The following is an 11,934-nucleotide window of genomic DNA, read 5'->3' as shown; positions in this document are numbered from 1 at the left end:
GATTTAACAAGAAGGTCATCGCTTTAAGTTGACAATGCAAATACTGGTTATAAATTATAGGTAAAGATTGAACAGAGATGCAGAGCCTGAGTAAAACTTTTAACCTTTGCTTGTAAATGCAATGGTGTTAACTCCCTCAAAGAAAAAGACACTTTTAAAAACACATAATATTTAGAAGTATCAAGTACCTGAAGTGAAGTATTACTCTTTTTTTTGTTGGTGGTGGTCTAGATGCTTGGGTCACTGTCTGGAATTCATAACTATCTGATCTGGGCATTTATGGAGTTCCAGTGGAACCCTTCATTTAAATAACCCTTCATTTAAATAAGAGAATAACCAAGACTTCAAAATTCACAGCTTGTTTCTCAAGGGACTCATTTACCTCTTGATATATTTCACATAGGGAAGTGGAAACTTGGAGAGTGCACATTTTCACACATATGGCATGAACTTTTTTAATATATAGATGAAAATAAGTCTCATTAAGACTGAATTCCTTAAAGAGTGCCTACTTGGGTAATGCTGTAGTCAAATAGAGCCCACCCAGTCCAAGTGTCTGTGATTGGGGTATATTTCACTACTGTCTAGTCCTAATAAAATTCACATGCTGCCAAAGGCTCCCCTTTCATGACCCACTTCTGTTCTGAAGGGTGTCGTGGACTTACGACTATCCTGGAATGTCCTCTAGGGGCAGTTCAAATGTGATTCAGCAAGTTTTGGGGCATGAGTCGGTGTTCATCTGTTAGATGCTTCAAGGATAATGTGTAGGCCTTTGTCAATGGTACTCTTACTGTATAGCTCCTTACCTTGGCCAATACGTAGTTTTCATTAGCATGGTATTACGTTGGTGATGAGTATTGGCTCAGCTTCCCTGGTATTACTTATCATGTGATTTTTCCAGATTCATTCCTCTTGTTTATTCGAAAGAGTCACCCCCCCTCCCCCGACCATTTTCTTCTCAATCCCAGCCTAAGGGATCCTCAGTTAACCTGGTAGAGGGAGAGAGAATAATTTGCCTTTCTCTATTCTTTCTCCAATCTATTATTGTGACATAAACTCCATGACTTCTTCATTTTTGCTGTAACTGTCCTAATTCTTTGTGAGGCAATGTCTATGCCTCAGATTGACTAGGATAGGGTCCAGGTAAGTGCAAACTATAAAAAGAAGCCACAAAGGTTGATATTTGAAGGTACAATTTTATTACATATTCCAATATAACAATACCTGGTAGGATTGCTTACCTTGAGATTTTATGAAAATTTCAAAAGTAATTGTTGGAGTAACTGAACTTAGATTGTCAAGAGAGGGTCCCCAGGGATTCTGACATCAATAAGAAGGTGGTAAGAAGCCACAACTTGTATGGTGTAGAGAAGAATTCTGGTCAGGATCCTATTCTTCTTGCTCCATGTGGCTTGAGTCCTTTATTGAGTTAGGTCTTTACTTGTGCATTTGCTCTAAGTCTTGTCTTAGCACTGAGCCTTTATCAGCTGGTGTCTATGGGATGTTTTGCCGCTCTTTGTAATATTCCGCCAGAACCGGCAAGGGATGTGCACCACTGGCGTTCTCTTTCTAGTGGCTTGGTCTTCGTGTCTCTGTCCTCCTTACCAGATGAATTCATTTTTAGGGATCAGATTTTTTTTAGAAGTTTTAGAGCTTTTCTGGGTGTCAGTCTCTTCTTTCTTGGAGTTACCCATGTGGGCAGTGCCAAATGACATCTTGAGTAACAACTTTAAACATCTCTTGGGCCACAACAGCTTGGCACATTAGTGTTTCATCACTTCATTTCCACTCTCCCATTTTATTTACTCTGCAAGGTTCGGTTTCAGTTGGGGCTGACAAGTTCTTCGTCCTGGCTACTTCTGAATAGTTTTCATTATCGATGTTATTTCCTACTATGAAGGATGAGGGCGTCACTGTCTTTCACTCCTCTCCCCTGCACCTATCACATATTTGCATATTTCCCTTTTCCCCATTCTCCTAATATAGACATATGGTTCAGTAGTATCAGTGTCCAGTAGTTACATTATTATGATTATGTAAATGGTATTCCCATTTCTCTGAGCCATGGTAACATTTTCTTTCCTACACAACTTTTTGTTTTCTTTGGAATGTATGATTTTCATGTTTATAAATTTGTCAAGCTTTTTCTGTGCTTATAGGAGGAGTCATCAGACTATAGCTCATGGGCCAAATGCAGCCTGCTGTTTTTATAAATAAATTTCATCAAAACAAATGCACATCCATTTGTTTACATATTGTTTATATCTGCTTTCAACCTGCAACAGCAGAGTTAACACAGCTGTTAATCTGGTGTCCCCCTTTTTCATCTGTCTGGGGATTCGCTTCACCCTCTTCTATGTTGGATCCTTTGTTAAGAAAATATTTCATGTCTCATTTTTCAAGAAAATACTCTTGTTACTCTTTCATTATAGTGGAACACAATCGCATGTCTTCCTGAAAAAGGGTGTGGGAGAAGTCATTTTCTTGAGACCTTGCATGTCTGAAGATGTTTTTTATCTTACCTTCATATATGACTAATAGTTTGGCTGGGAGTGAAATTCTAGATTGGAGATAATTTTCTTTTGATTTTGAGCCCATTGCTTCTTTAACTTCTAGCTTCCAGTATTGTTGTAAGATGTCCAAAGCTATTCTCATTCCATATTCCTCACATGTGACTTAAAATAAAATCTCTTCAGAGTTCATTTTCTGTGTTGTGATATTTCATAATGATGTCCTTTGGTGTGGATCTTATATCAATTAGGCTAGGCATTTGTTGAGCCCTTTTAATCTGGAAATTCATGTTCTTCAGTGTGAGGTATTCTTGAGTTACATAATCATTTTCCTGCAGCAGCATACTTGAAGGCAGAGCTTCTTAACTAGATGAATGTATAAATTTTCTTGGGAGCATTTTTAAGATGTACATGCCCAGGTCTCAGCCATAGAGTTTCTCAATGATATATCTGGAGTATGGCTCTTAGTATGTGTATTTTGAAAAGGTTCTTGGGATAATTCTGAGTAAGAGCTATTATTTGAGCAACTTTTAGAGTATATGATTTAAGAAGTGTGGCATTGCCCTGGCCAGTTTGGCTCAGCAGTTAGAGCATCGGCCTGTGGTCCAGAGAGACTTGGGTTCAGTTCCCGCTAAAGGCATGTACCTCGGTTGGAGTTTGTCCCCGGCCCTGGTTGGTCGTGTGGGTGGCAGCCACTCGATGTGTCCCTTTCACGTTGATGTTTCTCTCTCTCTCTCTCTCCCTTCCTTCCTCCCTCCCTCCCTCCCTCTCTATCTGAACAAAAAAATGGAAAAATGTCCTCGGGTGAGGACAAAAAAAAAAGAAGTGTGGCATTCATGGAGCAAAATTTTGTGGAAAAATAAACTTTTGAAATTAAACCTGGGTCCAATGACTCCTCTCCAACCATCACTTTTAATTGCTCTGTGATCTTGGGCGAGTATTAAATGGAATTGATGATGATGATGATGATGATGATGATGATGATAAAAAACTAGCTTGGGTTATTGTGAGGTTAAATATAAAAATGCCTACTACAGTGCCTGGAAACATAGTAAGTCTTAGATTTTCTCCCCTCAGTCCCTACATGTGATATGAAGAAAATAAATCAAGATTAAATTCTGTCTTGGAACATGTAAACCACAGCCTGTGTTATATCAGAAGGGCCGTGGGCAACAGGGAAGCAGTTTATACTTCATATTCTCACAGCACTTGGAAGCTTGGCTCATACTATATTGACTCATATGTGCTTAGATCTTATGTCACTCTTCTAATTGCTCTTAAATAGTTCTGATGGGAATTTTGCCTACCCAGTCAGATGGCAAACTACACAAAGGTAGGCATGCCATTCATAAACTCTGAGTCATTCATAGTGCCAGGTACCGGGTTCTATATATCAGACATTTCTTTCTTAGTGATAACAGCCTACAATGAGATATTTACTTACTCTTTTGATTGATAGAGGAGACAGAACATGAATAAAATAGAGCTTAGGAGTTTAGGAAAATGTGATTACCAACTCAAATATCCAGCATGATGTTTCTTAGCTGTTGTCTGGATGACATGATGATACTGATTTATTGGTGCTTTGCTTTAAATACCACTTAGGAAGACAAAAGCAGTAAGTTATTTATCTGTACTTACTATTGACTCTGATTGGCTATTCATCCCTCTACTATTCCTGGGTGACATTATTGGCATGCATAAAATTGCAATATGTAAAATATGCATGGCTTCCATTTTATTCATAAGATCCTTCAGGGCAAGAACCTTGCCTTAATAACTTTCATATTTCCAATGTCTAGAATCATTCCTGGCATATAATAAGCACTCAGCATAAGTTGATGAATCTTCGTATTTATATATAATGCTGAATAATGATATAGGCCAATACTTTTTTGGAATGCTGAGAGCTTATTGGTTTTCAAAATAAAACATTATTTTTTCTCAGACTTTGTAGAGTGTGTGGTCTTCTAGGTATTTTACTATAGATATCTGTAATCATCTTACATTACCAAAGTTATAAATTTGAGGTTTATGTTATTTGACTTTGCAGCATTCTGACTTTTCAATTCAATGTAACATATTCACTAAACATCTTCTATCTTCAAGAGTCTTTGAAATTCTACTGCAGTGATAAATTTATTTAGAAATAGAACAGTTAAGGCTGATATTTGATCATTCGATCATTCAAGCAAACTACAGATGCTTATATTGATAAGTATTTTTTAATCAAAAATATTTATACTGTGGGATATCTCAGAATTATATCGTATCTTTAAAAATTACGTAGTTGTGCCCTGGCTGGTTTGGCTCAGCGATTAGACCATTGGCCCACAGACCAAAGGGTAGAGGGCTCAATATTCAGTCAAGGGCACATACCTGGGTTGCAGATTTGATCCCTGGCCCTGGTCAGGGTCATGCAGGAGGCAACCAATCTATATATCTTGCTCACATAGATGTTTTCTCTCTCTCCCTCCCTCCCTTCCACTCTATCTGAAAATTAATGGAAAAATATCTTCCAATGAGGATTAAACCCCCTGCAAATTACTTAGTTGCAAGTGATTTATTTTTAATTTTTTTCTTTATTGATTTTAGAGAGAGAGGAAGGGAGAGAGAGAGCGAGATAGAAACATCGATGAGAGAGAATATCAATTGGCTGCCACCTGCACACCCCACACTAGGGATTTGGCCCATGACTTGGGCATGTGCTCTGAATGGGGATCAAACCAGCGACCTCTTGGTACATGGGTCGATGTTCAACCACTGAACCACACCTGCTGGGCACAAGTGATTTTTTTTTTATAGAGGTAAAATTCACTTACTGTAAGTCACCATTGTAACCATTTTAAAGTGTACAATTCGGTGCCATTTAGGACATTCATAATGTCATGAAGCTGTTACCACTGTCCAGCTCCACATGTTTTCATCTTTCCAGAAGGAAATAGGACATACTGAGCAGTCACTCCCATTCTCCCCTCCCCTCTGCCCCCTGCAACCCTACTCTGTTTTCTGTCTCTGTAAATTTCCCTATTCTGAATAGTTCATATTAGTGGAATAAGATAGTATGTAGCCTTTGTGTCTGGCTTCTTTTACTTAGAATTATGTTTTCTAGGTTCATCAGTGTTGTTCCTTTATAAAGGCTGAATCATATTCCATTGTGTATATATACTATATTTTGTTTATTCATTCATCTGTCGACAGACATTTGCATTTTTCCCATCCTTTGTTGTGAATAGTACTGCTATGAAGATTCATGTATAAGTATCCATTTTATTCTTTGGGATATATACCTGGGAGTGAAATCGCAGGGTCATGTGGTAATTCTATGTCTGACTTACTGAGGAACTGCAAAATATCATCACCTTTTTGCATTCCCACTAGCAATGTATGAAAGTTCCAATTTCTCCATTGTTACTTACATTTTAAAAATTATAGCTACTCTACAAATTATTTAAAACTTTATTATAAATTATTATCCATCCATGGAGTGTGTTTATAACTTGCATGGGACAGTTCTGAGTTTCGGTCCAGTGCTGCATTAAGGACACTTGTTCGTTGGGCAGAGGGAGTGTGGTGCTCTGGGCAATTTTCTGGTTAATACTCTCAGTGCCTTCCAACCGCCCACAACTGTGTTGTCTGGGTGTCTGGGAGTGTCAGACTCGGGGTGTTACTGTTGATTGCTATGGACAGTTTTCATCTTTGTAGGGAAGATTTATAGGTTTATGGCTAGAGTGAAGATATTTTTACCACATCCAAATAACTCTAAGCCAACACATACAGGACGAGTAATCATTCTTACTGTTTTGATGTCAGAAAGAGTACATTTGTAATAACTCCATTCTTCTGCTAAAAAAAGAAGCAGTGTCTTTCTCTGTTAGAAAGTTATTTTAGATTGCAGTATTTTGGCAAGTTTAAGAGTTTTACTGTCTGTTTTATTACAGCATTTTCTCCTTTGAGAGAAATTTACATAATAAGATATATAAGGAATTGTGGAAAGCAGCAATATTTAAATACCTTGTTATGTACAGGCTTGACTCGCATGACTTAAACTGTTGAATAGGTGTACAAAAGAGGTTTTTTAGTTCACCTAGGGGCAGAGTAGGACAACATTATTTATGCCACATTTTCAATTGTTACAGGTTGCTTTAAGAATTCAGAGGAGGTCTCTGAGTTAAGTACAAAGATTCAGAGATAAATAGAGAGACAATGGTCTGTTCTTCACATTAATTGACAGTTTGCCTTAAGAGGTAAGTTAGGTTCTCAGGTCATGCAATTAAACACACACACACACACACACACACACACCTTATTGATTGATAAGGGATGTGGGTTAAGTATTAGGCTGCTATTGACGTTCTCATGCACTTCCCTAAAGAAACCCATTAGGTAGAAACACAAATGTATGGGAATCATTTTAACACTATTTTATACTATATTATTTGGAAAGAAAAATTAGCTCTGGTGGAAGGGAAACATTTATTACTAGTATAAAGCATCTCAAGTGATATCAGATAGTCTTCCAAGTGCTAATAGCTAACCTAACTGGGACAGAAACTATGAGTTAAATAATAGAATAAAAGCCAAAGTCAAGTCAATATCTATAGTTTTTAGCATATAAACATAGGACAATGACAAGCATAGTAGGCTTTTTTTAAAGTGTCTTTAGAATTAATTTGAGTAACGTAGGAAGGAAAAAAATGTTATAAACTAAATGAAACTAAAATATTTAACTGAAAGGACCAGATAATCCAAAAGGGAATCTTTACTGTTGCTATCCCCAAAGTAGCTCGATATTTCTGTTTACCTGTACAGTTCAAAAATTCTATTTAGTGCCTTCCACATGCCAGGCAGAGATGAAACAAGGCAATGAGATGGAGAGTAGACAGGGAATGGAAAGAATGTAAACAAAGATGTGCAGTCATAGAAGTATGTGCACAGGTCAGGAGCAGGCGGGGAAGAGAGAGGAGGAACACTGTCAATGGTGGCATAGCGGAAAAAATTAACGAAGGAAATGGCTCACTGAGCTCAGTTTTGGAGGTAAATGCTGGCTTATTGGGAAGGCAACACAAGGAAATTCTGGGTAGCCAGAGGAAACTTTGGGAATCAGCACATTCAACTAGCTCCCAACCGATTGCCTTGCACCCTGAAGTTTGAAGCTCACTGCTGCCTGGGGTAGGCTTGAGGGAGATCATCTGCCAGGTGATGTGATTTTCCAGGTGAGAAAGGTTGAGGCAGGGACAATAGGGATAGAAGGATGAAGGGAAGATGATGAACTTGATAAAGACAATTTGGAGATAAAATCAAATGCAGTTGGTAATTAGACTAAGTGAAAGAGGGGTGTAAGCCAAGTTTCTGGCTTAATTGGGTCACGTACCAATAGTAATTAATGTTTTAATAAATTATATATTTTTCTTTAAATATATGATTTAAAATTTTGTGCATCCCTAAATTTGATTTATTGTTTCCTTTGGGGGCCAATTCATTGTTTTGTTGTTGTTGAGTTTTATAGTAGAAATAAACGGAAAAAGCATGTCAATTCATTGAGCTCTGTTACAGTCAACTTGTCAGGAAAATGTTTATTTATTTAGTTGTATTTCCCAAAGCACCTATTTGCTTCTATGAATTAAATGAACAAACAGCTTTATTTCTGATATTTCTGTAAGGTCTAATTCATCAGACAACCAAAGTCTTCAGAAGCATGAGCAATGAGCTGGAGAGACAGTGAGGTTTAGTAGGCAGATCTTTGAAGTCAGGCAAAACCCAGCAAAACGGTCAAGAACACACATTTTTCTCTGTTAGTGTCCCTCTTCTTCTCTAGTCTTGTCCCGAAGAAAGGACTCCCTTGCATACTACTGTGTCTGTTGTTGCCCACTCTCGTTAACTGATGTGCTAACTGATAAGAACCAATGCTGCAGTTAGTGGTGTGGTGGGGGTGGTAGTCTTCCCCCAGCCCTCGGCTTCCCTGCATCTCCCAGTTCCTTTATGGGCAGGTTGGCCAGCAGACTGTGGATGGCAAGGCTGTACTCCACTTGGAGTCCTGCGTGATCTGCATGCTGGGAATCTACAACATCCTGCACCATCTTTCATGCTTTCCTGACCTCATCCCTGGTCCCCTTAAAGGACTCCAAACCTCTGCATCAGACTTTGCATGAGCAAGGCATACTTTTGTTACGCCAGGTCACTGAGACTCCACTCTATTCTGTAGCAGAGCATTGTCTACCCTGATCAATGCTTAATAGTCACCTGGCACTATTAAGTCATTTAAGACACAAATGAATGAAGTTAATGGGATAAAAGGGGACTCTTGGTACAGTCTTAAGTCATATCATGAAGACTACTCTCTATGAGCCCTAAGGATATTGTATTGACATTATAACTTGTCTCTTTCTTGTTTGGTTCTGCTCCCATCATGTTTTTATTGTTTTTGATTTACATACTAGGGTGATTAATACCCATGTAATAGAATTATTGTGGGGATTAAAAGAGATGCCATATGTAAACTGTCTAGACCAGCGCCTAGCACATAACAGGTGCCAGAGCCATTCTGGAGAGCATTGGAGATGTGATCCCATAATTAACTTTGTACATTTCTGATGCGATTCACAGATGGGTATTATTTACATTAGTGACATCTAGCAGTTTTTAAATTCTTATTTAAAAATTGAACTCTCTATTTTCCAGTGTCACAGGGCTCTGACTGCCCTGCATGAATAAGTGCCCAATAAGTGGTAGCTATTGTTATTTTCCTGTCACTCTTTAAAAGGGGGTGAGGGTGACATTGTCAGTGTGAGGACTGATTATTCTCAGGCTCAGAAAGGCTGACTCTCCACGGCCTAGGCTGTGCAATGGTGTGCAACTGATTGGACTGGTGCCAGTTGAACTGATTTGTTGTAAAGACCAGAAAAACTGGACTGAGCATAATAACTATATGTTCTAATTATATTTATCCTCAGACTGTTTCTTTATGTGAATAATAGCTGGAAGAGCGTTGAATGGGAGTTGGGTGGTAGTTTTCAAAAGACCTGGATCCAAGCCTCCGTAGTTCCCAGGGAAAACTGACTTTACCTTCCCAGCTTCAGTTCTTCACCTTTGAAATGAGAGCTTGTACTAAAGGATCCTTAAAAATCCCTTCTCTAATCTATTATAACCCAATCAATTTAAATTTCACATGGCTCAGTCTCTGTGTAAGAATAAAAGTTATGGTACCAAAGAAGTAATTAGAGTTCTTAAGTGTTATTTTAGCTTCCCAATAAACTGCCAAACTGGGATTTGCTTTTTTTCTAGAGGGTATTCTTTTAAAAAAGAAAAACACCTTTATTGAGATACATCACATACCAGATAATCAACCCATTTAAAAGCCTACAATTCAATTCATTTTAGTATGGGGTATGCATTCTTTTTTTCTTTATTATATTTTTATTGATTTTTCATTTATTTATTTATTTTTTGTTCAGATAGAGTGGGAGGGATTTTTCCTTTTTTTTTTTTTTTTGTTCAGATAGAGTGGGAGGGAGAGAAAGGAAGAGAGAGAGGGAGGAACATTGACGTGAAAGGGACACATCAAGTGGCTGCCTCCCGCACGACCCAACCAGGGCGGGGGACAAACTGCAACCGAGGTACGTGCCCTTAGCGGGAACCGAACCCCGGTCTCTGGACCGCAGGCCGATGCTCTAATCGCTGAGCCAAACCGGCCAGGGCTTGATTTTTATTTTAGAGAGAGAGGAAGGAAGAGAGAGAGAGAAACATCAGTGTGAGAGAGATACATAGATCAGCTGCCTCCTGCATGCTACACCGGGGACTGAGCCTGCAACCTGGGAATGTGCCCTGACCAGGAATCAAACTGGGACCTTTCTGTCCATGGGAGGGTGCTCAGTCCCCTAGCCACACTGGCCAGGCCGGGGTATACATTCTTAATATAGAAAAAGCGTCTTAAAATTTCCATACTTCACTGTCATCCTCGTCCCTTTTCACATGGACGTCAGCTGCTCCCCAAAGCTCTGAATAGCTGACTGGCACCTTCCAGTCCTCAAAACCTCCCTGGCATCCATTTCACACGATTCTCCTTCCTTCTCTTGCCACCTCTCACACTCTTCAACATGTAACAAACTGGGACTTGTTCATTTTTCCGGTTTCTCTCTATCTGCTCATTAATTAGATCCTCAGCAACAAAAGAGAGAGCAAGAGCAACCTGGACAGGGGAGAATAGTTTTCACTGTGACATAAAAGGGGGACCTAGGGCCTGGAGGGAGGGTTGTGAAGTCTCCCACGTAACTGCCATTGCTGTTTCCCTGTGGGCACACCGCGGTTCCCCTCCCACCTGTTCCTCTCTGTGCTCCCAGGAGGTTTGCCACCACGCATGCCTGGAAAGCACAGGGAGGCCCAGGGGTTCAGGGGAAAAACTGTTCAATTGCTTTCTCACAGACTGACGCAGATTCCACTTATCCTGTTTGTGCTGTGAAATTGTAAGGCTGTACTTCCATTGTTTTTCACTTCTACCTAAGGGGAGTAGACCTCTTGATAGCATCTCTGGGACGGTGTGGGTGTGTCCGTGCAGGGACAGGCCTGCCCTTGTCTGCTGCAGCAGGCCCTCGCCTGATAAGGCCGCACTAGGCCTCTCTGCTCCCGGGAAGTCCTCTCCATCCAGGGTGAAAATTTCCCTGTGACCCAGTTTGTTCTCTGTGTTGTTTTACTGAATTTCGTTCTGATAAAAATCAATTAAAGAATAAATATTTATTGAGCACCTGCTGTGTTCAAACTGTGCCCTAAGTATTCTGTGTAATGCGTGCTCCTTAACCTCATGTGGTTTTAAAATGGAGAAGTATATAGATGCACATTAAACATTATCATAGTTGACCCAAAAAGAAGCTTAGCTTTTATGACAAAATGGAGTTCTTTTTTTTTTTTAGTGGAAAAATATTTTTATAAGAGATTGATACTGGGTAAGGAATAAATAATGTTTTTTATTGTAAAAATTATTTTGTAATACATGGAAATATGAAGGAGAAAGTATAAAGGAGTAATGCTTCCTAAAAACCTTTAGAGATTTTTATTTTAAAGATATATTTGTTTTATTATTTAAAAAATATTTTTATTGATTTTTAGAGAGAGAGAGGAATACTAATGCAAGAATGAAGCATCGATGATCTGTAACCTGGGAATGTGCCCTGACCGGGAATCGAACCCGGCAACCTTTCAATGCACAGGATGACACCCAAACAGCCGAGCCACACCGGCCTTGGCAAGAAGCTGCTAGAGTTTTGATGAACACCCTTCTAGGCATCTTGCTGTGCATATACATACACATATATTATACATACATAATTTTACATAAATGGATTTATATTATACTCACTAGTTATAACCTGTTTTTTTTCATTCCGAAGTATGTCAGAAACTGGCTTATCAGTAAATGTCGATGGGAATC

This window comes from Molossus molossus, unplaced genomic scaffold (assembly GCF_014108415.1).
Source record: "Molossus molossus isolate mMolMol1 unplaced genomic scaffold, mMolMol1.p scaffold_m16_p_4, whole genome shotgun sequence".
NCBI lineage: Eukaryota > Metazoa > Chordata > Mammalia > Chiroptera > Molossidae > Molossus > Molossus molossus.
This window is presented reverse-complemented; position numbering follows the sequence as displayed.